We start from the raw sequence: 27,027 nt of genomic DNA, 5'->3' as shown, positions 1-27,027 counted from the left end.
GTTGCTATTGCATGCACTCATCTGTGTTTCACCACACACATGAGTGCATGCTTACCAACTGTCCGTCTGCAACACTACTATCACCGACATCTAAGAAGGGAGATCCCCCCTTGAACGGCCCTTCTAAGGTTTCTCTCCTCCACATTGCCTGTGGAGCTTTTTTCCCTATTGTTAGGTTTTAGTGAGTTTTTCCTTACCTTCGCGTGGGGTATGTCTGGGAGTGCTTGCATTCTTTCATTTATTTGCATTCATCTAAAAAATGTTTGGACCCTATGGTATTCTTGTTCTGTTCTTGACTTATTGTTATGTTGTCTTCTTGACTTGTTTAAAGAAGACCTGTACGGCCCATGGGGACATTAACGTGTGTTGTCGGGCCCTATAAATAAATTTGATTTGATTTGATTTGATTTGATTTATAAGACACCAAAAACAATAATTGAATATAACATTCACTTCCCAAGGTTTGTAAGCTACACCATGCACACCATCAGAGGCCAAAATAACATCACATGTTCTTTTCGTACGTTTATCCCAAGCTTTCTCTAAATACCCTGCAAGTGCAAATACCCTGTGATCAAAAATCCCTTGAGTCTTTCTGCATCACTCAACCACATTAACTCCTGTCAAATTACTTTTGATGCAACTCATAATTATAATGGACAATAAAACATAAAATGAAACTCATTCTCAATATCAATATTACAGTAAATACAGATCCGCTCTTCTTCTGTGACCCCCCGGTAAAGTCCGGTTTCGAGGTTATATGCTGAACCCTGAATGATGTCATTATTCTTGAACAACCATATATTTGTTTCTCAAACCGAACCTACTTGAAAAACATATGGACACTATTCAGGGTAGAAATTGTATATAATATAAATGATTTTTGTTTGAATTATTCTCCATCCCGACAAATCAGAAATGCATATATTTCTAGAACAATTGCGTATCTTGGTGTAACTATAACCAAAACACTTTCCAAAATGTTTTAAACCAAGTATAACACAGATTGATGAAAACATCCACAATTATGTTGAAAGGTGGTCCACCCTCCCCTTTAGACCTCACTGCCAGAAGACAAATGGTTAAAATTGTGAGGATTAGTTCATTCCCGGCCACACGCTTCTTAAGGTACTGTGATGATTGGTCCGTTGCCTAACGCACACTTCTAGGTCAAGTATCAATTACCATCACGCACCTGATGTGTGTTCTAATCAGCGCTCCAGAGGCTTCATATACTCGGACCTTCTGTCATTCGATGTCGGGTCGTTTTGAGTACTACTGCTTTGAATACTTCTGTTTCTGCCTGTTGTTCCCCGTTGCTGTGCCTCGTCTACTTTCCCTCCAGGACATCTGTGGATTGCCGCTGGTGAAGACCTTGTCCCCCCGTTTGGAGCTGCGCCTCGTTTACCCGCTTTACGCTTTGCGCTTTAGTGAGTTGGATCCAAACCCCCTTTTTGGACTATTCTGTTTTGTGTGTTTTGAAGAACACTGAAGAGTTCTATTTTTGCTTGCACTTGACTCAGCTAAGTTGTGTGTTAAAGGAGCCACTGAAGATTATCATTTTGCTTGCACTGGACTCAGCTGGGGTGTGTGTTTAGAAGAGACACTGAAGATTATCGTTTTTGTTTTGCACTGACCCTCAGCTAAATTGTGTGTTGTGGAGAACACTGAAGATATCGTTTTGTTTGTTCTGGACTCAGCTAAGGGAGGAGGAGACCGCACTGCCTCTGTGTTATGTGGACTGTTATTGATCTCTCTCTCTCTCCTTTACACCTCGAGTTGAAGCTGGGAGTATCTGCAGCGCCGCTTTGGCGTCAACACCGTTTCCCCACCTCCAACACCAAGAGGATCTGCAGAGCCGCAGATAACTCTGCTGAAGGCAGTCTCCCTTTGTTTAAAGATTGTTACTTGACTCCTTTTTGACTCTGTAAATAAATACGCCCTAGTATTTGGCTAACTCTGAACTACCTGTCTGTGCCGTGCGTTTGAGGTCGGTTTCAAACCCTAACACAAATGAATATGCTACATAAGCTACTATATTTATTCCAATTTCTCCCAATGAATGTTCCCCAAAACACATCCATAGCCTGGGATAAGAAGATCCCTAGATTAATTTGGAATAGCAAAAAGCCAAGAATAAAATGTACGACACTTCAACTGCCTGAATGGGGGGAATAGCTTCACCAAATCTTAGGGAATATTTGTATTTTTGATTGACAGATCTAATTAGCGCTTTTCCGAATGCTCAAAGACACTTTACACTAGATAGGGGCTTTGAGACGTGTCATGGATATCATACAATAGTAGCATTTACACTAGAAATAAGGAATGTTATATAATATAATATATATATATATATATATATATATATATATATATATATATATATATATATATATATATATATATATAATATGTATATATATAAACAGAGAGTTAATTTGCATATGAGTCTAAGTCTAACCCAGCAGTGTATGATCCAATATTCAAAGAATGGGCACAAAAAGGTATAACGACCAGAGACGGCCTGTAGCCTAGGCTGTGTAGGAGGAGGCTACGGGCGCCGTCCATCCATAGGGGGCGCCAAAATTAAGGAACGGCTGACCGGTGGCTGAGTGGATGGCTGAGTGAGTGGCTGAGTGAGTGGCTGAGTGAGTAGCTGAGTGAGTGGCTGAGTGACAACCAGAACCTGCAGATTCCTCCTGAGCAACGTCAGAAGGATCCGCCCCTTCCTGACAAAAGAAGCCACCCAAATCCTTGTCCAATCAACAGTCATCTCCCGCCTCGACTACTGCAACGCACTGCTTGCTGGCCTCCAGGCCACTGCCACCAAGCCTCTTCAACTCATTCAGAACGCAGCGGCCCGCCTGAAAAGTACAGAAGTCGGCCCATGTCACCCCACTTCTTAGGGACCTGCACTCAGGGGCGTAGCTGGGGGGGGAGAGCTTAGGATGATCCCAAGGGCCCAGCACTGGGGGGGCCCCCCAAAAAATTTTTTTTTTTTTTTTTTTTACTAGACATCACTCAGGTGTATTTATTGATGCTCTCATTGATACTATGTCTGTTTCTGAAGTGTGTGTGTGTGTGTGTGTGTGTGTGTGTGTGTGTGTGTGTGTGTGTGTGTGTGTGTGTGTGTGTGTGTGTGTGTGTGTGTGTGTGTGTGTGTGTGTGTGTGTGTGTGTGTGTGTGTGTGTGTGTGTGTGTGTGTGTGTGAGATATATATAGAGAGAGGGGGGGCTTTGGTAGACTATTGCATTGGTCCATTCATTGAAGATGAACGCAATGCGACATCCTTTACTAGGCTCACCCACCACAGTGCAGGTGCTGAACTGCTGATCCGAATGTATAGGTAAAAACCATATTATGCGTTTTCATCATTAAATAAATGGCAAAAAAAAATTTGATTGCGCGTTTACGCACGCTCGCATTCACTGGGGGCCTACGAATACATCCTTTCATGGGGCCCAGAATCTACAGCTACGCCCCTGCCTGCACTGGCTCCCCATTGTGTCATGGTCCCAGCCAGGGATCATGCTCGAACAATGTGAACAGTGTTTTTCTGCCGCCCTCTGGTGGCCAAACGCAGCATGGACTCTCTGTGGCATTCGAGTCTAGGTTTGCTGGACTCCTTTAATGCTTTGTTGTGTTCTCTGTTCATGTTGTGTGGTGCGTTTTAGCTTGTGTTTTAAAAAAGGTTTATCGTTTCATGTTCCTTAAAGGTTCATCTCTTTTTCATGTATTCTCTAAGGGTTAATAATTTACCTGTGCCCCTTTAAGGCGTATCCCTTTTCACATGTTATTAGTGTTAACTCTTTTACATATGTATTCGCTAAGTGTTAAATATCTACATGTGCCCCTTTAAGGCTTATCCCTTTTCACATGTTATTAGTGTTAACTCTTTTACATATGTATTCGCTAAGTGTTAAATATCTACATATGCCCCTTTAAGGCTTATCCCTTTTCACATGTTTTTATTGGTGTTAACTCTTTTACATATGTATTTGCTAAGTGTTAATACTTTACATGTGCCCCTTTAAAGGGGACATGTACTGCTATTCCTAGCACTATTGGGGCAACTTTACACAATTCCTGTTAGTCTATTGAAGACATCTGTAAGGTTTTTTTCAAAAAAATGCATTGTTTTATATTTCTAATCAAGTACTCAAAACCATCATTTTCCAGCTTCAAGATTTCAGGCTGTTATGGCCTGGCTCCGCCCATAAGCACTTTGAGTGACAGTAAGCCCACACAGCGACTGGTAGACAGAGAGAGATAGAGAGAGAGAGAGAGAGAGAGAGAGAGAGAGAGAGAGAGAGAGGGGGGGGTGGGAGAGAGAGAGAGAGAGAGAGAGCGAGAGAGAGAGGGGGGGTGGGAGAGAGAGAGAGAGAGAGAGAGAGAGAGAGAGAGAGCTTCTTCCAGAGCGAAACCCGACACCTCTGCACACACGCGCGGCAGCTTGTGGGCCTCCCTTCCTCCCCTCTCCCGTGTGCCACGCAGCAGGTCCCCCCCCCCCCCCCCCCCCCCAAGTGCTCCCTCTCTCTCCATCTCTCTCTCCCTCTCTCCCTCCAGAGCGCACGCAGAGGCGTCTGGCCCCACTCCGCCTCGCAGCATGAGGAAGTGGCTTCCACTCGCTGTCTAGTCTAGGTAGAATGGGGGCGGGCATTAGCTCCAACCACAGAGCCAATCGCATCACTGTGCGCTACCCAGCGTCCGAATGACGTGACTCAGTCGTTCAAATCAAAATGGCCTGATTTACTGGAGGAGGAAAGGGGCTGAGCTGAATCAGAGCAATCCGCCAATATGGTATTTAGACACTAAAACACATTGATACGAACTCCTATTACTATAATACAATGCTAGAGACTGAAAAATGACATTTATAGTACATGTCACCTTTAAGGCTTTCCCTTTGCACTTGTTTTTTTTATTGGTGTTAACATCTTTACTTATGTTCCGTAAGGATTGTTTCTTTTAGATATTCCTTTACACTTGTTTTTATCAATGATGTGAGTTGCTTTACTATCCTGTGTTCCTCAGCCTTGGCCATGCAGGCCTGTTACCAGCTGGCACTTGTTAGTAATCACAGGGTAGTATATAGACCTGCTCGTTCCCCTCATTCATGGTCGCACCATTGCCTTGTTTCAGTGTATTGTATCACAGTTGGTTTCGGTCACTGCATATGGCTGCATATGGCTCGCTGATAACAAACTATCATTACACATGGGCAAAACAGAGTCCATTCTCTTCGGTTCAAATAACAAACTCAGCAAGACCGACGGCTTCTCAGTTACAGTGGGTGACAATATTGTCACAAGGAAAGATGAAATTACCTACCTGGGTTCCATCCTAGAGGCTAATCTCTCCTGTGACAAAATGGCATCCAATGTAATAAAAAAAGTCAACCAACGAACTCGATTCTTGTACCGGATCTCCTCTCTGGTAAACAAGAACACCCTGAAGACTCTGGCAGGAGCACTCATTCAGGGGTACTACGACTATGCTTGCACCTCATGGTACCAAAGCACCTCAAAGGCGCTAAAAACAAAATTACAAACATCTCAAAACAAACTGGTCAGACTACTGCTTGACCTTACTCCTAGAACCCACCTCACCCCTGCCCACTTTGACAACCTAGGATGGCTTAGAGTAGACGACAGAGTACAACAACTTGCAATGGGCCTGGTCTACAAGATACACTACACGACCAAGGTACCCATGTACATGTCAAAATACTTCCCAAAGGTCAGTGAATACCACGATCACAACACCAGAGGGAGCTCCACAAATCATGTTAAACCCAGATTCGGCTCAAATAAGGGACTAAACACGTTTCGCAATTATGCCACATCAATGTGGAACGCCCTACCCAAAGCTGTAAAGGAATGTGGATCACTACCCACTTTCAAAACCTCTCTCAAGGGACACCTACGGGAGACTGCAATTCAACACTGGCCCCTGTAAATATCCTAACCCAACCCCCTCCAATGTACAGTAATTTACCTAGTATGGTTTTGTCAATAGTTCAATGTACAATTGTGTTTGTTTGTACAGTGTCTCCTCCCCCCCCCCCCTCAATGTACAGTGTTACTTGTTTATACAGTGTGCCCCCCGCCCCCCCCCCCCCCCCAACCACCTCCAATGTAAATTACCCAGTATGGTTGTCAATATCCCAATGTACCCAACCCCCCCCACCCAACCTCCTCCAATGTACAGTTTTCTACGTCAAATGTATATACTCCCTTTTCTTGACTCCTTCTGTATCACAAACAGTACTGTATTTGCAAATCTGGTATGTCATAAATGTATAGATGTAGCAGTACTGACTATCTGTATGTCATGTATGTCATATATGTCTATATGAATTGAAAATGGGGGACCCTGATGGAAACAAGACAAACGTCTTTCTCAGGTCTGCATCCCCTTAACAATTGTATGTATTGAGCCGTACTGTATTGTACCCATTCTGCAATCTGTTAAATAAAGTTTTCATTCATTCATTCACTTACTCACCTCTTGTCTCTTATATTCCCCGTGAGTCCGTTCCTATTCAGTCTTTATTCTTCCAGCATTGCTGTGTATTGTTTTGCAGTTCGCTTTTGTTTGTAACAGTTTTAACATGTGATCCTGTTTGCAACTACTAGTAAAGCCTGTTCACGTTCATCCGTCGTCTCAGCTTCTCTCTCTCTGCTCGTGTTACCTGCATTTGGGATCTCCTCTCCTAACCCACACCGAAACCATCTCACATTGCTGCATGAATCCGCTTCAAGGCCCTTGACCTGGCATACCGTGCGGCAAAGGGAACCGCTCCCGCCTACCTCCGGTCAATGGTCTCTAACTATACACCCTCAAGACCCCTACGCACTGCATCTTCTGGCCGCCTCAGACATACTCCTATCCAAGCTCCGGGAGGGTCATCAAAGAGAAGTCGCCTATTCTCAGTCCTTGCCCCACAATGGTGGAATGAACTACCCACCCCAGTTAGGACAGCCGAAACCCGTCCAGTCTTTCGGCGTCGACTAAAGACTCACTTCTTCAACCATTATCTGAAATAAAATTTAAAAGTATTAAATTTTTTTTTTTAATTTAAAGTTAAAAATAAATCTAACCATATAACTAACCTTACCGTCATGCACTTGTCCTAATAAACTAACCTACACTGTAGCACTCAACACTTTGATGAACATTGTTACTCTGATAGAGTTGTACCCTTCCTGATGACTTGTTGTACAGAACTTGTAAGTCGCTTTGGATAAAAGCGTCAGCTAAATGACTAAATGTAAAATGTAAATGAGTCGCTGAGTGGGTGGCTGAGTGAGTGGCTGAGTGAGTGGCTGAGTGAGTGGCTGAGTGCCCACATGCCTTTGTATTTATCATGAGAAACAAAAGATCTGTTGCAACTTTGTCCTTCAATCGAGGTGCATGAACTGAAGATTCTATCAAGGGAGAAGGAAATTCAGCAACTCTTTGGAAGCCGATAATGCTCTTTATTCATTGTAATATAGTAAATAATTGTATGAATAAAGAGCATTATCGGCTTCCAAAGTGTTGCTGAATTTCCTTCTCCCTTGTTTGTTTTTATCATGCAAATTGGGTGCGAATAATTTGCATGAGTGTGCGAACTTCAGTGTGAACAAGGCCACCACCATTTCAGCCAGTACAGCTGTGAGTCACACAAAATTGTAAATAAATGGCTGCATTTATATAGCAGCTTTTATCCAAAGCGTTTTACAATTTGTTCCGCACATTTTACCCATTCACTCAGCAATTAGGGGTTAAGTGTCTTGCTCAAGGACACTTCGACACGCTGCCCGGGATTACCAAAAGACTGCTCTACCTCCTGAGCCACTGTCGCTACACAAATGTTTATAGGCTTCTCCAGTCCATTCCCATTGACCTTTCAGTTGCAAATGGATTATGAGGAGGTGGTGCGCAGGGACGAGAAAGAAGAGAAGACCAGGAAAAAGACAGAGGTAATGTGATGAATTCAAGTTCAAGTTCAAGTTCTTTAATAGTTGTCATACAGAAGTACAGAATACTTTCATACAAAATGCTTCTTACTGTTACGCTCCAGAGACTGTGCTAGACAAGATAGTATCAAATAACATAATATAGCATGTAATTTAGAAGAAGAAAAATGAGGTCACAGTGTTCGGTATAGACATATGTACAATGTTCTGAGTTACCATATAATATACAATACTATGCAGTGTACTAATGTACAGTACTATCTAGTGCAAAGCAGAAATGGGATGAGGTACAATTTTAGGTACAATTTACAGTAAGGTGTACGAGTTGTAGTGCAATCCTTCATCAATAAATATAAAGTGTGGGGAGTTGGTGCTACAGTGTGTTTGTTTAAAGTGGGTGTGTGCTATAAAGTGTGTGGAGTGGGTGCTACAGTGTGTTTGTTTAAAGTGAGTGTGTGCGTGTGGATGTGTGTGCTATGTGCGTTTGGTGGTTGTTGTTGTGTAGTGTTCATTCATTGTTCGTTTAGCAGCCTGATGGCCTGGGGATAGAAGCTTCTTCTGAGTCTTTCTGTGCTCGCCTTGAGACTCCGGTATCGCTTGCCTGACCGCAGCAGTTCAAAGAGGCAGTTGTTCGGGTGACTGGAGTCTTTAATGATTCTATTAGCCTTGCCCTTGCAACGCTTGTTGTAAATGTTCTGGAGGGTGGGGAGCCCCCCTCCAATTGTGCGTTCGGCTGAACGTGTCACTCTTTGTAGTCTGCTTCGGTCTTGTGCAGTGCTATTCCCAAACCAGGAGGTGATGTTGCCGGTCAAGATGCTCTCTATTGTACATGAGTAGAAGTTCTTAAGGATCTTCTGACTGACTTGGAACTTCCTTAGGCGCCTGAGGAAGTAGAGGCGTTGTCGTGCCTTCTTCACAACACTGTCAATGTGTGTGGTCCATGTCAAGTCCTCGGATATGTAGGCTCCGAGGTACTTAAAGCTGTTGACTCTCTCAACCGGTGCCCCGTCGATGCTGAGGGGGCTGTAGTCCTTGACCCCCGACCTCCTGAAGTCCACAATCATCTCCTTTGTTTTGCTGACGTTCAGGGAGAGGCTGTTTTCCTGGCACCATCCCGCCAGGACCTTGACCTCTTCCAGGTAGGCCCTCTCGTCGTTGGCAGAGATCAGGCCCACCACCACTGTGTCGTCAGCAAATTTGATGATTGTATTGCTACTCCGCTGAGCCACACAGTCGTGTGTGTACAGGGAGTAGAGGAGGGGACTCAGAACACAGCCCTGGGGGGCCCCTATGTTGAGGGTGATGGATGAGGAGGTGCAGTTGCCTGCTCTCACCACCTGGGGTCTGCCAGTCAGGAAGTCCAAGACCCACTGGCAGAGGTCATAGTTCAAGCCCAGGTCCCTGAGCTTGGCTATGAGTATGGAGGGGACTATGGTATTGAATGCCGAGCTGTAGTCGATGAATAGCATTCTCACATAGTTCCCCTGCCTCTTGTCCAGGTGTGATGCTGCTGTGTGCAGCACATGGGCTATGGCGTCCTCCGTGGACCTGTTGGGGCGGTATGCAAATTGCAGGGGGTCCATGTTGATGGGGAGGGAGGAGCAGATGTAGCCCTTTACTAGCTTCTCAAAGCACTTCATGGCTATGGAGGTGAGAGCTACAGGGCGGTAGTCGTTGAGGCAAGCAGGTTAATAGATTAATAGTGTATCTATTGCATAGTAACTAGACTAACTGTGAGGTAATGTGATGAATTCATAGTTTATCTATTGCATAGTAACTAGACTAACTGTGAGGTAATGTGATGAATTCATCTATTACATAGTAACTAGACTACTAGACACACTCTTGTCTCATCAAGATGTGAGCGAGTTTGTGAGTAGTAGTGAGAGTAGCTCATGTTCACAAATTTGTGTTCCCCTTTAATACTTTAGTTGTAAGCCTTTGCATTTTTTCATTATTGATTAGCATGCCTCATGTGAGAGAAGTACTCATTGAATACATGTTTTGTGCATGAATGCTAGGTGTGATTACTCTTGCTGTTAGTGTAATGTAACAACCTATAGGCCTACTCCTCTTCTCTCTTCAGATGCACTTTTGAAATATTCTATTTTGCACGCCTGCAAATCGTGGGCCACCTGCAGACGCAATCTCCTCCTCATAGGCCGTAAGGTGAAGGCTGTATCGTTTTATCCCGTTCCCACCTCGGCGGACTACACAATTTTCACTCTGGGTGAAAGATATAATTGGTGTAGATTTAGGAACAAAAAGTTCTCCATTGACAAACTAGCCCATTTTGCGCAATCATAATTTTAAAGTCGGGACTAGATCTTTCTTCGCAAACGGATACTTGGTCACTTGAGTTTTATTTCTCGTAATTGGTGCGAGTTCGGTCACATATCTTGCGCTCGACCAATAGCAGCTCTCTTTTTTTGCGAGGATAAGAACGTGTACAAGATTTTACACAGACACGGTGGGATAGATATAGAAACTGCGTCGAACGGTGGCTTAAGCTACCAGGCCAGAATCATACCATTACGGAGACATACAACATTGTTTAGAGATCGATTTGTGTCATAAATGTTATGATATATATGATATAATGGGGACCCTGATGTAAACAAGACAAACGTCTTTCTCTGGTCTGCATCCCCTTAACAATTGTGTGTATTGAGCCGTACTGTATTGTACCCATTCTGCAATCTGTTAAATAAAGTTTTCATTCATTCATTCATTCATTCATTCATTCATTCATTGTATGTCGTGTATGTCATAAATAAATGTCATGATGAATTGAAAATGGGGGACTCTAATGTAAACAAGGCGGAAGTCTTTCTCTGGTCTCCATCCCCTTAACAATTGTGTGTATTGAGCTGTACTGTACTGTACCCATTCTGCAATCTGTTAATAAAGTTTTCAATCAATCAATCAATCAAGATGTGGATACACTATTTGACAGTTTAGCTGTGTTTTGTTTACATAACTCGTTTTCTTCAGATACTGTATGCCATCTAGTTTTATTGTTTACAGTGATGTTTATGTATTCTCTGCTAGTTCATAGTGATGTTTAAAGTACCGGTATGTTAGCTTTCAGAACCCCCTCATCCACCACCACACATCCCAGGCAACACTGATGTTAATCATCCTCACCACGGTCACCTGACTGAGTCATCAACCCATGTAGCCCTATATCCTCAGTTTCCTTAGAAACATTTGCACAGTTTTGGCATTGACAAAGATCTGTACATGGCAGTTTTGCAGACACACAGGAACATCTTCTTGTCTCACATTTGAGTTGCCTGCCCTTAACTGAGAACTGTATGTCACAGTAACGTAAGGTTATCCTATAACCCTAGTTATATGATACTGGCTGAGCGTCCCGCTCTGCCTACTGAGATAACCCCTTATCTCCACGCACCTAGTGTGCTCCGGGGAACAAAACAAATGCACCCACTTGCACGTGACTACGCCACTCCCATGCGTCCTATATTACGGCGGAAGTGGTCACGCCTCACCCTTCCCCGTTCGATTTCCATAAGCGGAAAACATCCAAGGGACCTCAGGGCGCTAAGAGCGGGACGCTCAGCCAGTATCATATAACTAGGGTTATAGGATAACCTTACGTTATATATCAACTAGCTATTGCGTCCCGCTCTGCCTACTGAGATAAGGGCAGAGCAGACGCGTGGCCCGGACAAATGCACCCCCTGAGGGCCCGTAAGCCCCAGCCAGGGAGGAGGGGAGTCCCGTCCACCCGCCCGTCCTAACGAAGGGGGGGAGGCAGTCAACTCCACCAAAATGCGAAAAAGCGGGGGAACCAAGAACCCCTGAACGCACAGCGCAAGCGGGACCACGTGTGAACCAGCACCCCGCGGTCCACACCCACACCTGATGGCGGGATGCAGGAGAGGTCCCGGACCTCAGGACCGCCTGGGAGACAGAACCCCCAGACATGTCCATGAGGTAAAACCTAACGAAAGAACTCGGGGAGGACCAGGAGGCCGCAGCACAAATGTCCTCCACCGAGGCCCGCCCTAACAGGGCAGCAGAGGCCGCCACACCACGAGTGGAGTGTGCCCTGACGCCCCCGAGGGGAACCTGTCCAGCCAACGTGTAGCAAAGGGCAATGCCCTCGCACAACCAATGTGACAGGCGCTGTCCAAGCGAGGGCCACCGTAACAAACAAACAGTTGATCGGAAGCCCTGGCAAACCCCTAGTGCACGGACAGGACACGACAGGTGAAGGCTCGACTCCAACCCACTAGCGTGAGGAGGAGGATGAAACGCCTGAATCACAATATCCCAGGAGCGACAAGAGCTCCGGATATTCTTTGACACGAAGGCTGGATCAGGCCACAGAGTCACCTGCTATCGGCCTGAATAGACAGGTACTCCGACCGCACCGAGAGAGCACATGGCTCACCCACGCATTCAGCGGAGGTGATGGCCCAAAAAAGGAACACGGTCGAAAGACAGACGATCCAATGGCGCCTGCTCAAGAGGCTCAAACGGGGCCCCCAACAGCCTTCCCAGAACAGTTGGAGGTCCCGACTCGGAGACAGAGAACATTCCACAGGCTTGAGACGCCGTGCGCCAAGCAATAACGTCCCACGAGAGGGTGGCTGAACAGTGTTCTGCCCTCAAAGCCCACATGACAAGAAGATATAGCTGCGGCATATACCTTCAGTGTCGAGGCCGACCGCCCATCCAGGATAGACTGGAGACGGACAGAACCGAGTCCAGGGGGCATGACACTAGGTCTAAGCCCCCAACCTCACACCACTCTCGAACCATACGCCACTTCCATGCGTAAGCCGCGGTAGTGGACTGAGCGTGCGCGTTCCGGATGGTGTTAACCACAGAAAAGTTAAGACGCATCCCCACCAGATTCACCCTTCCAGCAGCCACGCCACCAGGGGCTGCCCCAGAACAGGAGGCAGAACAGAGTTCCACGTGCCTGGAAAGAGGGCCCGCGGTGACCACGGAACAGGCCACGGCAGGGCCACCAAGAGCTGAATCAGGGCCGGGAACAACACAGCCGTGCCCCGGCCCGGCGTGACCAGGATCAAAGTCCTGCACTCCTGACGTACCCGCCCCAACAGCTGAGCTATCAGGTGTATGGGGGGGAACTCGTACAGAATCCCGTGCGGCCACAGACCGAATCGGCCGCCGCCCGGTGGAGACGGGAGGAGCGTATACTCCTCCCTGTCTGATGACATACGACGCCGACGCCGTGCTGTCCGTCCTGATCAGAACATGTTCGCCCATCACATGATGGCGGAGCCGTCCGAGGACTAGAAGCACAGCCCTCAATTCCAACACATTGATATGTAGCGCAGACCGGGCAGCATGGTCCTTGCCAGCTGCCCCCTACTGCGTCGGTCCGACACGTCCCCCCCCATCCCGTGAGGGAGGCGTCGGTGAAGACAGCCTGCCGCCCATGGGGACCCCGCTGGTGAGGGCCCCAGGCCCCCCCAGAGGGCGAGGTCCCCCAGTACTCACATGGGAACCTTCAGCAGCTTTCACTTGACTCTCACAGGGTCCATTTTCACACTGAAAAACCCACCTCTGTATCCTCCTCATGAAGAGGAGGCCAAGAGGGACCACAGCTTGAGCAGATGCCATAATACCCCGCAGGCGTATCACGGTCAGTGCCGTAACCGCCCTGCCAGGACGGAACCTCCCGAGAGCGCAGAGAACACCCACTCGCCGCCGCTCTGAGAGGGATGCCCATATAGACCTTGAGCTTAGAAATAAGCCCAAGTACTCCACCCGTTGACTGGGAAGAGGAGTACTCTTGTTCCAGTCTACAGTAAAACCCAGGCTGGTGAGGAATCCCACCACCTGCCTGGTATGAGGCCTGGCGATCTTCTCTGACCGGCCGAGGACCAGAATGTCGTCCAGGGTAGAATAAAATTCGTATCCCATGACGACGCAGAGGCCCCAGTGCGGTCTCCACGCATTTGGTGAAGATGCGAGGAGCCAGAGAGTAGCCGAACGGCAGCCTCTGGTACTCGTACGCTAAGCCCTGAAAAAGGAAGCGTATAGGTATGTCCTAGGAGGGAAGATCGGGATGCGAATACGCATCCTTCAGGTCTATGGAGGTGAACCAGTCCCCCACCTGACAGCGCTTAACAGGTGGGTAATGGTCATCATTCTGAACCTTCCATGGGACAAGTCCAGTATGGGTCTGATACCCCCCCCCCCCCAATTTCTCTGGCACCAGAGGATATCGGGAGGAACCACCGCTCATCGCGTCCTCCCATGGGACCACGACGACGGCCTGTTTCGCCGCCAGAGAACAAATCTCCTTGGCCAGGGCTGTCACTGCCGCGGACTCTAATAATAGAGTCTGTACCAAACCCAAAAACGGAGGGCGGGGGTGTGTAAACTGTAACACAAGCGCCGCCCTCAGCGTTCTCTCCATCCACACCGACACATGGCTACCACTGCAGCCATACGTGGTAAAAATTCCAAAGTGCCCCCGCCACCAACTGCGGCTGGTCCGCTAGGAATCGTAGATAGGTGGCCCGGTCCCTCCCGCTGTGCGTTGTCAACCCTGGTCTTGCCAACCGCGCGAGCAGGGTGTCTCGTGGAGCCGGGATATCGCACCCTGACTCTACCAATGAGGCAATCGCACCCAAGGGGGGGACCCCGACAGAAGGGGCAGTCTGATACGGGGGGAGCGGCCATCACCCCTGGTGACATAGGGTTCCCCGCTGAGCATCTTCCCGGCTTAGCTTGCTGAGGACAGCCTGCTCTGCAGCTGGACATGCATGGTGTGTGGTCCTCACACTGCCCGATAGGGTGGGTCTCTACACACCGTAGCCCTGTAGTGATATTACTACCCCCCAAATTACGCGTGCCTGCTGACCACCGCGGCATCGGAAGTCCAGATGGGGGAGGCACTAACGTAATACCCGGCCTGGCGAGGGCGGGCTGGAAGGAACCCACGCTGCGACCTCCTGGGCCTAGAGTTCCCCCTCTGACCAATTTTTTTAGATACAGGGAACCCTGCTCCGTCGACAGATACAACACCAGGCTCACCAAACACAGACGCAGGACGTGTGGTGTGGGAGCCGCTTGAGAGCACAGCATTCTCATAGACAGACCCAGGCCTAGCTAGCAATTGGGTGTCAGCCCCTGTCTCCATGAGAAGCGAAATGTGGGGCCGCTTGCGCTTCACTGGAAGAACGCGGCCCGCAGCCAAAGGGAACAAATCAGAGCCCTGTGTCCCGTAGTGTAGCGGGGGGAGTAACTGGAGAGCGTGCTAGACACAGCTAGATGGCAACGTTTTTTTAGGGCGTGCCCATCTAATATAGCCGATCCCTCGGGCCGTCAAGGCTGTCGGCCTTGTGATCACTTGTTTTTTTTGTGTCCAGGGTATCTCAGGCGGGGGAAACATGGCCGCTGGTCGGGGGCCTCGCCACAGCCGCTGGTGAGGCCGCGCCCTCACCTCTGGCTGCACGGTGTGGAGCGGCGTGGAGCCCAGGTCAAATATTGCCCGCGCCTCCGTGGACAGACCAAGGTCCACCCGCGGAGAGGGGAGCCCTGAAGAGGAGACCCCTCCCCTCCTCAAGGGGAGATTGCTCCAACCAAAGATGCCTGTGAACAACCGTTGACAGCATCCTAGCCCTCCCTGCCATTATAGCTTGCGGCTAGGTCAAAAGCTGAATAACCTCAAAACCTTGCACGATGGTTTTGACGTCGGCTGGCCCTAAGACCCCACCACCCGATACCATTTTTGACAGAAAAGCAGCCAATTGAGCAATGTTGTCAGTTGCTGCTCAATTCTGTACCGCGGCGGTATAAGCTTCATAAGCCCACCAGCCACCTGCCGGGCCGACTCGCCTCATGGCATCGGCCAGGCGGGACACCGTTCCACCATGTCAGGGCAAAGGACTGATGCCACCTGCTTCACTAAGCACGGAACACCAGTGGTGGCTGCTGACAAAAGTCTACTACTAGTGAAGCACTGCTCCACTAGCAGTCATGTAACAACCTCCACTGCAGTGTGCACCCGTGAAGGGATAAATGAATGAATGAACGAAAACTCTATTAACATATTGCAGAATGGGCTAGCCCAATACACACAATTGTTAAGGGGATGCAGACCAGAGAAAACGTTAGTCCTGTCTACATCAGGGACCCCCATTTTCAATTAATAGATTCACAAAAAGCACACCTGCCCTGAGCCCTGTCCTCAGCCCATCCACCCATGTAAAGGGTAAATAAGCCTCCGCTAAACCCCCAACATTAGACACCGATTGACCGTCAGCATGAATGGTTAAGAAGAGGGAAGACAGTAAAGACAGCCCTTGGCGGGGTACATGGGAACGGCGCCCCAACACTGTAGCATTAGCATTAGCTGCGCGCTAGGATACTTGGAAAAACATCCAAAAGTGAGTCATGATGACCACGTTTATCCAAATATCCCGCCCCCCGCGCCAATACATCACCCGGCTGTCTCACGAGACAACGAGCAGTACTATTACATATACCAATGCCTGCTAGTGCAGGCCCTACCTGGGCGCGACATAGCTCGACTGCTAGTCCCTCGGTCTGCTGTCATGCGACGAGGAACAAACAGGATAGGGCCGTCGTGCTGTCAGGACTAGGGATGGGTACCTTTCACATTTGAACCGATACCGGTACCTGTGAATCGATACCGGTACCCAACGGTACCTTTTTTCGGTACTTTAGTCTCAAAAAATTGTATCTACCTACCTCAGTTGTAAAAAAAAATTAAAATCCAAACTTAATATTTAATAAATAAATAATGTATTATTATTACTTTATTATTATTTACATCTTACTGATGTAAAGTATCTTACAACTGATTCAACAAACAAACAATCTAGCAGCAATGAACTACTACTGCTGATTGAGTATTCTAGCAGTTATTTTTGCTCCACCCCCACTTTGGAGAAGACCCGCTCTGCGGTGTGTGTGGCTTGTTTACCGACGTCACATCCTCTACTCTTCTGTCCTGAGTTGTGCCGGCTTGCACTGTAGCCCTAGGTGCTAACGTTATGTCCGACGGTTAGCTTAGCTAACGTCAGCTTAAGAACGTCAAATGGGTTACAAATATGTCAAACTATGGAAGGAGTAAGCCGACAGCTAAAAATAAAACCCACCGCGGCAGCGCGAGCACATAGCAAAATAACGTTACGAGAGGAGTGGAAGTTTGGAGATAGTGGTGTTTCAAGAAAGAAAAACAGAAACAACACGTTTGTCATCTGTAGTAAATAAATGAAGCTGGAATCCATTCGTGACCATGAACAGAGCCAGTGTCCCATTGTGTCCCGGATGCAATCTCCTCTCCTCTAAAGATGCTCTGTCGCTAGGCTAACAGCCATGTCAGACAGAGCAGATGTGGAAACTGAGCTACACTTTCTAACAACCTGCCCACTACCAAGATAGATATCAGAGACATATACTCCCCAGTCCCCATGAATTGCAAACACCCAAAGAGAGTTTGAAAACATGTATTGTGCCTTAACGTGCGGTTTCGTTTTTGCGGTCAACAAAAAGTGACGTCAGACTTTTTTTTGTTTGCGCATTGTACCGAAAGTTGGCACCGGCGGATCTCACGTGAATCGATACTCGGTAGTACCGACGTGTTTCAGTAGGTACCTTTAAAAGTACCGAATTCGGTACCCATCCCTAGTCAGGACGTGCCGAGAAGGTTCCGGGGGCTGGCGAACTTCTGCCGAATTCGCAACATTGTGTAATGTCTCCTTCTGCTTTATAACAATCTCCAGTTCCGAAGTGCATCTAGCTGCTTCCGCGTTGGAAACGAATGAGGAAGGGTGAGGCGTGACCACTTCTGGAGTAATATAGGACGCATGGGAGTGGCGTGGTCACATGCAAGTGGGTGCATTTGTTTTGTTCCCCGGAGCACACTAGGTGCATGGAGATAAGGGGTTATCTCAGTAGGCAGAGCGGGACGCGATAGCCAGTTGATATATAACTGAACATATTTGACAGTTGCCTTAACTGAGAACTGTAAGTCACAGTAACAGAACATATTTGAGTTGCCTTAACTGAGAACTGTAAGTCTTAGCCAAATGAAAACATTTGAGTTCATCAACTTGAAAACATGTAGGCAATTGATTGCCTCAACTTTTTAAACTTCTGGTAACTTATTAGGGTTTACAGTGCATGAAAGGCACTGTAAAGTCACAACCCCAATAGATCTCAATAAGTGCTGACACCTAAGCCTAGCTACACTAATATGAAAAATGTACTATTTGATGCTATGCTGAGAGACAGTTTAGCTGTGTTTTTGTTTACATAACTAGCATTCTCGTTTTCTTCAGATACTGTATGCCATCTAGTTAGCCCCCCCCCTCCCTTAGGGGTGCATAGCTAGCTCTAATTGTCCTAGTCACTAGGACCTAGTGTGTGTGGGGGGAGGAAGAGGTGAGGGTACACAACACAATCATTGGTTCTGAAAGCTAACAACTAGCAGAGATACATACACATCACTGTAATCAATCAAACTAGATGGCATACAGATGAGAAGCACGTTCAGTCACAGACTCATACCCCTGACACTCAACTAACCGCCTCGGTCAGTCCTTCGTCAGTCTGTTTGTCGCAGTTTGTAGCCGATAATACTGCTATTTTTTATCCACTTTAATTAGTTTGATCAGTTTAACCATTTCAGTTTCATTGCGGTGGTTTTTTTGTTGTTCGTGAAAATGTCACTTATTTCACTGCAAAGTTAGATGGATGCCACCGAGAAGAGCAAGACTGAAACGCTGAGACACATTGATTCAAAAGTGGATACAATTCAGGCTGGCTTGACTAGTATTCAGACCTCCCTGGAGATGTTGGGAGGTCAAGTCGAGTTAATTGAGGAGAGAGTCGGCAAAAACGAGAATAATGTCGATAATCTACTTGCTCGGGTGAAAGTTCTAGAGGAACACAACGCTTACCTATGTGAGAAGACGGATGACCTGGAGAATCGGAGTCGTCAATTGAATCTTCGTGTCGTCGGAATCCCTGAGTCTTCCGAAGGCACCGATGTGATTGGGTTCATGTCCAACTTAATTTCATCACTCCTGGGTCGGGATAACTTCCCCACCTCCCCAATCATCGAAAGAGCCCATCGTTCACCGACAAATCGTCGGAACAAGCGTGGCACTCCTAGGCCCATCATCATGAAGTTGCTCTACTTCCAGGACAAGGTGAAAATCCTTCGACTTGTCAGAGAGAGAAAGAGAGTGGAATTCAACGGGTCTCGAGTCTACTTCAACCCAGACCTCAGCGAGACTTGGCGAGATGTCACAAGAGCTTCGCCACCATCAAACGCAAGCTCCGTGAACGTAAGATCAAGTACTTTGTTTGCTATCCATGCACATTATGTGTCACCATTGATGGCAAAGAAGAACGATTTAACTCTCCCAAGCTTGCTGAAAATGCCTTAATATCTTTACCGAACTCTCCAGAAAATATGCGGTATTAATGATGGTGTTTTCTGGCTGAGCTAGTGCTCGCTAGCTCTGCTTATGGACCGAGCTGGCGAATTAATTGGCTGTTTCTTCTCCTCGTCTTAATTCTCCCTTGTTCCTTCATATGAAGTGATGCCTCTGCATTATGCGTTTTGTTTCATTTGTGCCATGTTTATGATTTGGAAATATGTGCTCAATGTTAGCGTGAGCCTACTACATGGCTTCATTGATGTTACATGCTGTTGTGTTTACATTCTGAATGTCGCAGAAGAAACGCGTCACTTTCAGTAGCGCCTACGTGCGTACGTTACGTTAATACTGTGACTAATTCATAGTAGAGATTTAACAGAATTAAAGATTTAAAGCCTTCAATGCCGTCTGTAAATTTCAGACTACAAACTTTTCTTTTCTTTTAATTTCTCTAGAATACAGACAGAACATTGAGTTTATAGTGAATTCGCATAGTCATGCCCGGTGCTGCTGGGATTTAGTTTTGTGTTGTCATGTTTATGTTATCTGTTGTGTGTGTGTGCTTGAATGTGCCCTCCTGTCTCCCTGTCTCCGGCTGTCTCGTAGTGATGACCGGAGTGCTGGACATCCCGCGATGATGTCGGGGAGGTTGCGACCATCTCTGCGCCGCCCCCTGTCCCCCTGTCCCCCTGTCCCCCTGTCTCCGGCTGTCTCTGAGCGATGACCGGAGTGTTGAACGTCCTGTGATTAAGACGGGCAGGACGCGACCCTCTTTGCGCCGCCCCTGTGCCTCAAATAGATCCGCTATCAGCTCTATCTATAATCTTTCAAAATGTTCAGTTGCTATCGCTATCAGCTCTATCTTTAATTTTTCAAAATGTTCAGTTGCTATTGCATGCACTCATCTGTCTTTCACTACACACATGAGTGCATGCTTACCAACTGTCAGTCTGCAACACTACTATCACTGACATCTAAGAAGGGAGATCCCCCCTTGAATGGCCCTTCTAAGGTTTCTCTCCTCCACACTGCCTGTGGTGCATTTTTTCCTATTGTTAGGTTTTAGTGAGTTTTTCCTTACCTTCACGTGGGGTATGTCTGGGAGTGTTTGCATTCATTCATTTATTTTGCATTTATTTTAAATTTGTTGGACCTTATGGTGTTCTTGTTTTGTTCTTGACTTATTGTTATGTTTCTTCTTGACTTGTTTAAAGAAGACGTGTCCGGCCCATGGGGACATTAGCGTGTGTTGTCGGGCCTTACAAATACATTTGATTTGATTTATGTTGCTCTCCTGCGTCCTGCCCTTTATCCACTGTCCCTCCTTGCACACGATTGTATATCCCGTTTTTTCATTTCTTTTTTTTCTTTTAATATAACTCTGGTATGATGAATACTTCTAAAGGTTTAAATGTTATCAAGTCAAGTCAAGTCAAGAGTTTTAATTGTCACGGCATACAAGTATACAATGAAATGCGGGTGGTCTTGCCTGCAACGATGTGCAATACAGTGGTACAACAAATAATAGAATCCAATAAAAAAAATAAACATTGTGCAATAAACAGGTAACAGGTAACATGGTGTGACATCTCGGTATCTGTACATAGTTATTTACAGAGCATATAGGACATGCTAGGTAGCTTTGGTAGTGCAATACACTGTTCCTGTTATTCTAATTTAAAGTGGCCTTTCCTTTTGGCCATAAGTGTGTGTGTGTGCGGCATGAGTGTGTGCCGGTCAAGATGCTCTCTACAGCTCCTGAGTAGAAGGACTGGAGTATCTTCCCCGATACTCTGAACTTCCTTAACTGTCTCAGGTGGTAGAGGCGCTGTTTCGCCTTCTTTACTACTGTGTCTATGTGTGTTGACCATGTCAGATCCTCTGAGATGTGGACCCCCAGGTACTTAAAGCTGCTCACCCTGTCCACGGTAGCCCCGTTAATCATCAGTGGTGTGTGTGTCTCCTGCTGTCCTCTCCTATAATCCACGATCAGCTCCTTGGTTTTACCAATGTTCAGGAGCAGGCTGTTGTCCTGGCACCAGCGTTCCAGTACCTCAACCTCCTCCCAGTAGGCCTTCTCGTCGTTGTCCGAGATCAGCCCCACCATCACCGTGTCGTCTGCGAACTTCACTATGGAGTTGGAGCTGAACTTGGCCACACAATCGTGTGTGTAGAGTGAGTACAGCAGGGGGCTTAGAACACAGCCCTGGGGCGACCCGATGCTCAGGGTGATGGTGTTGGAGGTCTGACCCCCCGCCCTGACCGCCTGGGGTCTTTCACTCAGAAAGTCCAGTACCCAGGCGCTCAGGGCGGAGCTCAGACCCAGCTCGATCAGCTTGTCCACCAGTCTGGTGGGGACTATGGTGTTGAACGCTGAGCTGTAGTCAATGAACAACAGTCTCACATAGCCCCCCTTCTGACGGTCAAGGTGGGAGAGGGTGCTGTGCAGTACCTGGGAGACCGCGTCATCAGTGGACCTGTTTGTCCTGTATGCAAATTGCATGGGGTCCATATCACTGGGGAGGGAGGCACAAATGTGGTCCTTGACCAGCCTCTCAAAACATTTCATGACCACAGAGGTGATTGCCACCGGTCTGTAGTCATTTGGACATGTTGGGGAGGGTTTCTTCGGTACAGGGATGATGGTAGACATCTTGAAGCAGGCAGGGACCACTGACTCCGCCAGGGATTGATTAAATATGGCGGTGAACACCGGGGCAAGCTGGTTGGCACAGGACTTAGGTATGCGTCCTGTTATACCATCTGGGCCAGCAGCCTTCCTGGTGTTCACCTGCATAAATGCTCTTCTCACACTGTGTACCGTCAATGAGAGAGCGTCCCTGCCCCCCCGCGGATGCCCCCCCCCTCCACAACAGCCGGCGCACCAGTGACGTCACTAGCCGTTGGGCTAGCAGTGCCACTGTTTGCACCAAACCGCGCGTAGAAGGTGTTGAGCTGGTCCGCAAGGGAGGCGTCGTCGCTCCCCATTGAGGGGGCGCTGACTTTGTAGTCAGTTATAGCCATCAGTCCCTGCCATAAGCCTCTTGTGTCATTCTGTGCCATTTGTGCCTCCATCTTGTCGGCATACGTCCTCTTAGCAAGTTTGACAGCCTTGCGCAGAGTGTAGACTGTTGTCTTGTACTCTTCCATGTTTCCTGCCCCGGTTATAAGCAGTGGTGCGAGAGTTCAAGGCTGCTCTGATAGTACTGTCCACCCATGGTTTCTGGTTTGGGAACACCCTCGCCTTCTTTGTGGGGACGATACTATCAGCCAGTGTTGTTATGAATGACACCACAGCGTCTGTGAAATCGCTGACGTCACTGTTACTCCTCCTGAACATTCCCCAGTCGGCGACGTCTAGTGCGTCCTGAAGCGTGGCCTCTGATTGGTCGTCCCATTTTTTTACCTCATGTGACACGACGGCGTCACGTGATCTCTGTTTATATGCTGGGACCAGCAAGATGGCGGCATGATCCGACGTGTTCGTTGCTCCCGCTAATGGTGGAGCCGGTACAGCCTTGTATCCGGCTCTGAACGGGGTGTAGCAGTGGTCGAGTGTATTTCCTCCCCTTGTGGAGCAGACGATGTGCTGGAAGAAAGACGGCATGACTTTCTTCAGATTCGCCTGATTGAAATCCCCGGCTACAATCATGGCTGCGTCTGGATGCTTGATCTGGTGTGTGTTCAGATATTATCCACCTGAATATAAGGAGTCTGTACCCCAAAATGTATCTACTGAGAGCTTGGCTTGTCTACAATAATCCCAGTGTAATTACTGTGTCTGAGACATGGTTGCATAGTGCAATCTCTGACAACGAGGTTGGACTTGACAACTATGTCTTTTCATTAAAATTTATTTTCATGAAAATAAACAGTTGACCATAGGAAATATTTATAGACCTCCTGATTCCCCCTCTGAATCTACAAATGATATATTATCCACCATTAACTCTTTAGATCGTCCAAATGAAATAATTATCTTGGGTGACTTTAACATCAACTGGCTAGATCGATCATGTAGTAATGTTCTAAACCTATTTGGCAGTATCAACTTAACTCAACTCATTAGTGAGCCTACTAGAGTTGATAATAGATCCAAGTCCCTGCTAGATTGGATTCTCGTCTCACATCCAGATAGAATCTCAAACTTTGGTGTGTTACCTGATAGTTTCAGCGACCATTCTATTATCTTCTGCATTTGGAAGATAAAGCTATCACGTCTACCACCAAAATTAATCAGGATAAGACAATGTAGGAATTTGAATATTGAGCACTTTATTCAAGATATATAACATCTAGAAATTGGGGCAGGTTTAAATTAATTCCATTTGTTGAAGATGCATGGACTTTCTACTACACTGAGCTTACTAATGTTATTGACCATCATGCTCCCTGGAAGACACTCAAAGTCAAGGGTAGACACTTGCCCTGGATTAATAGTGAACTTATAAATCTGTTTAAACAAAGAGATAAGGCTTGGGAAATGCATCGCCTGACAAAGGATTCTGCCGACTTCAATGCATATAAACAAATACGGAACTTATGTACAACTAAAACAAGAAATGCTAAATCCAACTATTTCAAAGATTGTTTAAGCAATGATTTTAGCAATCCAAAACTGTTTTGGAAGAGAATCAACAGTATAACTAAGAAGTCATCTATAAGTCCCACTCATATTAGAATTAATAATGAAGTTGTCAATGATCCCTCATCAATTGCACTTGCCTTTAATCAGCACTTTAATTCTGTCTGCAGACTCAAATTTAATGACCCCTCCTACTCTGATGTGCCTCTTAATAACACCAGATGCAAGAGTTGTTTTTCCTTTAGAAGTATTCGTCCGCTTGATGTTCAGAAGGTCATTGATGAATTAAGATTGGGTACTAGCTGTGGTTCAGATGGTAGGCCTATGGAGATCAAGTTCATCAAACTTGCCTCTCATGTATTATCATATCCTTTGTCTGATTTATTTAATCTATCTTTAACAACTAATGAAACTCCATTAAGCTGGAAATGTGCAAAAGTCATTCCATTGCTTAAAGGTGGTGACCCTTCTGATCTCAATAATTATAGACCAATTTCAATTATTAATAGTATAGCAAAAGTCTTTGAAAAACTCATTTTTAATCAATTATCCCATTATGTTAATGAATCTCATATTTTATCCCCATGCCAATCTGGTTTCAGGCCATACTACTCCACAACTACAGCCCTTCTGAAGTTGACCAATGATGTTCACTCAGCAATGGACAATAACATGGTCACTGGTGCAATATTTATAGATCTCACAAAGGCATTTGATTTGGTTGATCATTATCTTCTTCTTGACAAACTGTGTGCTATTGGTGTCTCTAATAATTCTTTACTTTGGTTCAATTCATATCTCCACCATAGATGCCAGTGTGTATCATATCAGGGTAAACAGTCTGACTTTTTATTATAGACAAGGGTGTTCCTCAAGGTTAATCTTTAGGACCATTATAATTTTCTATATTTGTTAATGATCTCACCCTGATACCATCTGACTGTGTTACTCAATTATACGCGGACGATACAGTGATTTATTCCTCTAAGTCTGATATTCAACAAATTCAGTATGCCCTACAGACTCATTTTGATGCTGTTCAGAAATGGTTAGCTATTAACAAACTTTTATTAAATAAGAAGAAGTCCTATAGTATGCTGTTTGGTACTAGATCAAATCTGTTGCAAATATCAAATCAGTTGTCGATTAAGTTTAGATGATGCTCCTCTCGAGAATGTCGATGAATATAAGTACCTGGGTCTTTGGCTTGATTCTCAACTCACCTTCAAGTCACATATTGATGCTGTGATAAAGAAAACAAATTGTAGCCTGAGAATATTGTATCGTTCTATTAACTGTTTTTCTCTTCAAGTTAGGAAAATAATCATTATACAGCTGGTACTTCCAATAGTGGACTACGCAGACATAGTCTATCAGAACACCACACTAACAAACCTCCGTCCCTTAAATGTCACTTATAATAGTGTTTGCAGATTTATATTGAGGTGCCCTTATAGAACCCATCACTGTCTTATGTTTGAGTCGTTAAACTGGCTTTCTCCCCAATTCAGAAGACATTTTCATTGGTTGCTTTTTGTTTACAAATGTATTTACTTTAATTATCCCCCCTATCTAAAGCAGTTCTTAACACCATATAGTTCAACTTATAATTTAAGACACACGGATCATCCTTTCTTTACTATACCTCGAACCACCAAAGCTATTGGTCGACTTGCCTTTATATATAAAGCACTACTTGCACCTGTTATTGATTTACTGTGTTAGGGCTTACATGTTGTTTACAGATCAAATTATAATTTTGTATGTGTTTTTTAAGGGAACATATATATATATTGATGATCTTCTTGGGAGGAATCAGTGTGGATTGTGGGGGTGAGCTTGGGAGAGCGTCTGTCAGAGTATAAGTGTATTTGTTGTCCTGTGTTTTGTTTTGTTATGTATTGTATTGTATGTTTTGTATCTTAAGAACTTCTACTCATGCACAATAGAGAGCATCCTGACAGGCAATATCACCTCCTGGTTTGGGAATAGCACCGCACAAGACCGCAGCAGACTACAGAGAGTGGCCCGCTCAGCCGAATGCACAATTGGAGGTGGGCTTCCCACTCTCCAAGACATTTACAACAAGCGTTGCAAAAATAAGGCTAAGAGAATAATAAAAGACTCTAGTCACCTTAACAACTGCCTCTTTGAACTGCTGCGGTTAGGCAAGGGATACCGGAGTCTCATGGCAAGCACAGAGACACTCAGAAGGAGCTTCTATCCCCAGGCCATCAGGATGCTCAATGACAATCAATGAAAATAACACTATGTAACAAACCATCAAATACACTCACAGCACACACATCCACACGTACACACTCACTTTAATAAACAACTCACCGTAGCACCCACTTTACCCACTTTAGACACTTAACACACTTTATATTTATTGGTATACTGGTATATTTGTATATTTTACCTCATTGCACCTCACCACCACAAGGTGGCACCACAAGCTAAGCTAAGTTGTACCTCATCACATTCCTGCATTGTACTGTATGGGAACTCAGTTACCTTTCTCTACTCTGCACTGTATATTGTATATGTATATTGAACATTTTGTTTTGTTTACACTTGTTTACGTACTTGACTTTCTATTCTATACTTATATTATACTTTTATACTTATCCTTTTATATAGCACACTCTCAGAGGCAAAACGGAAAGAAGCATTTCATATAAAAGTATTGTGTATTTCTATATGACTAATAAAGGAACTTGAACTTGAAACTCCCACCCAGCACACCACATATTCCAGCGCATGCTCTCAGGTCGCTACAGGTCAATTCTAACTAAACACACACGCTTCAAGAACAGTTTTTTTCCCACAGCAGTGCGAACACTAAATGCCCTGGCCCGCCCACCCTTACACAGACAGGTAAGCATCCAAACTGAACTGAACATGAACTGAATTTAACTGACACTGACTGACACTTGTTATATGTGACTGTCCTGTATGTATTTATTTATTTATTGTGGGGATTGGGAGGGGGGGGGGGGGCGTTGGATGTTTCATGTTGATGTCCCAGTGCTTAACTAACATG

General features: G+C 46.0%; 1 protein-coding gene across 1 annotated transcript in view; it reads left to right on the top strand.

Annotated features, from left to right (window-relative positions):
- The window catches only part of LOC311229733 (acidic mammalian chitinase-like), a gene marked incomplete at both ends in the record, with an annotated part of 69,072 nt that overhangs the window by 5,909 nt on the left and 36,136 nt on the right, over window positions 1-27,027 (top strand). The gene's annotated exons all lie outside the window — the stretch shown is intronic.

The sequence above is a fragment of the Notolepis coatsorum genome (genome assembly GCF_963971535.1).
Source record: "Notolepis coatsorum genome assembly, chromosome: 6".
In the NCBI taxonomy this organism is placed as follows: Eukaryota; Metazoa; Chordata; class Actinopteri; order Aulopiformes; family Paralepididae; genus Notolepis; species Notolepis coatsorum.
The sequence above is the reverse complement of the archived record's forward strand: the minus strand, read 5'-3'. Positions and strand labels throughout refer to the sequence as shown.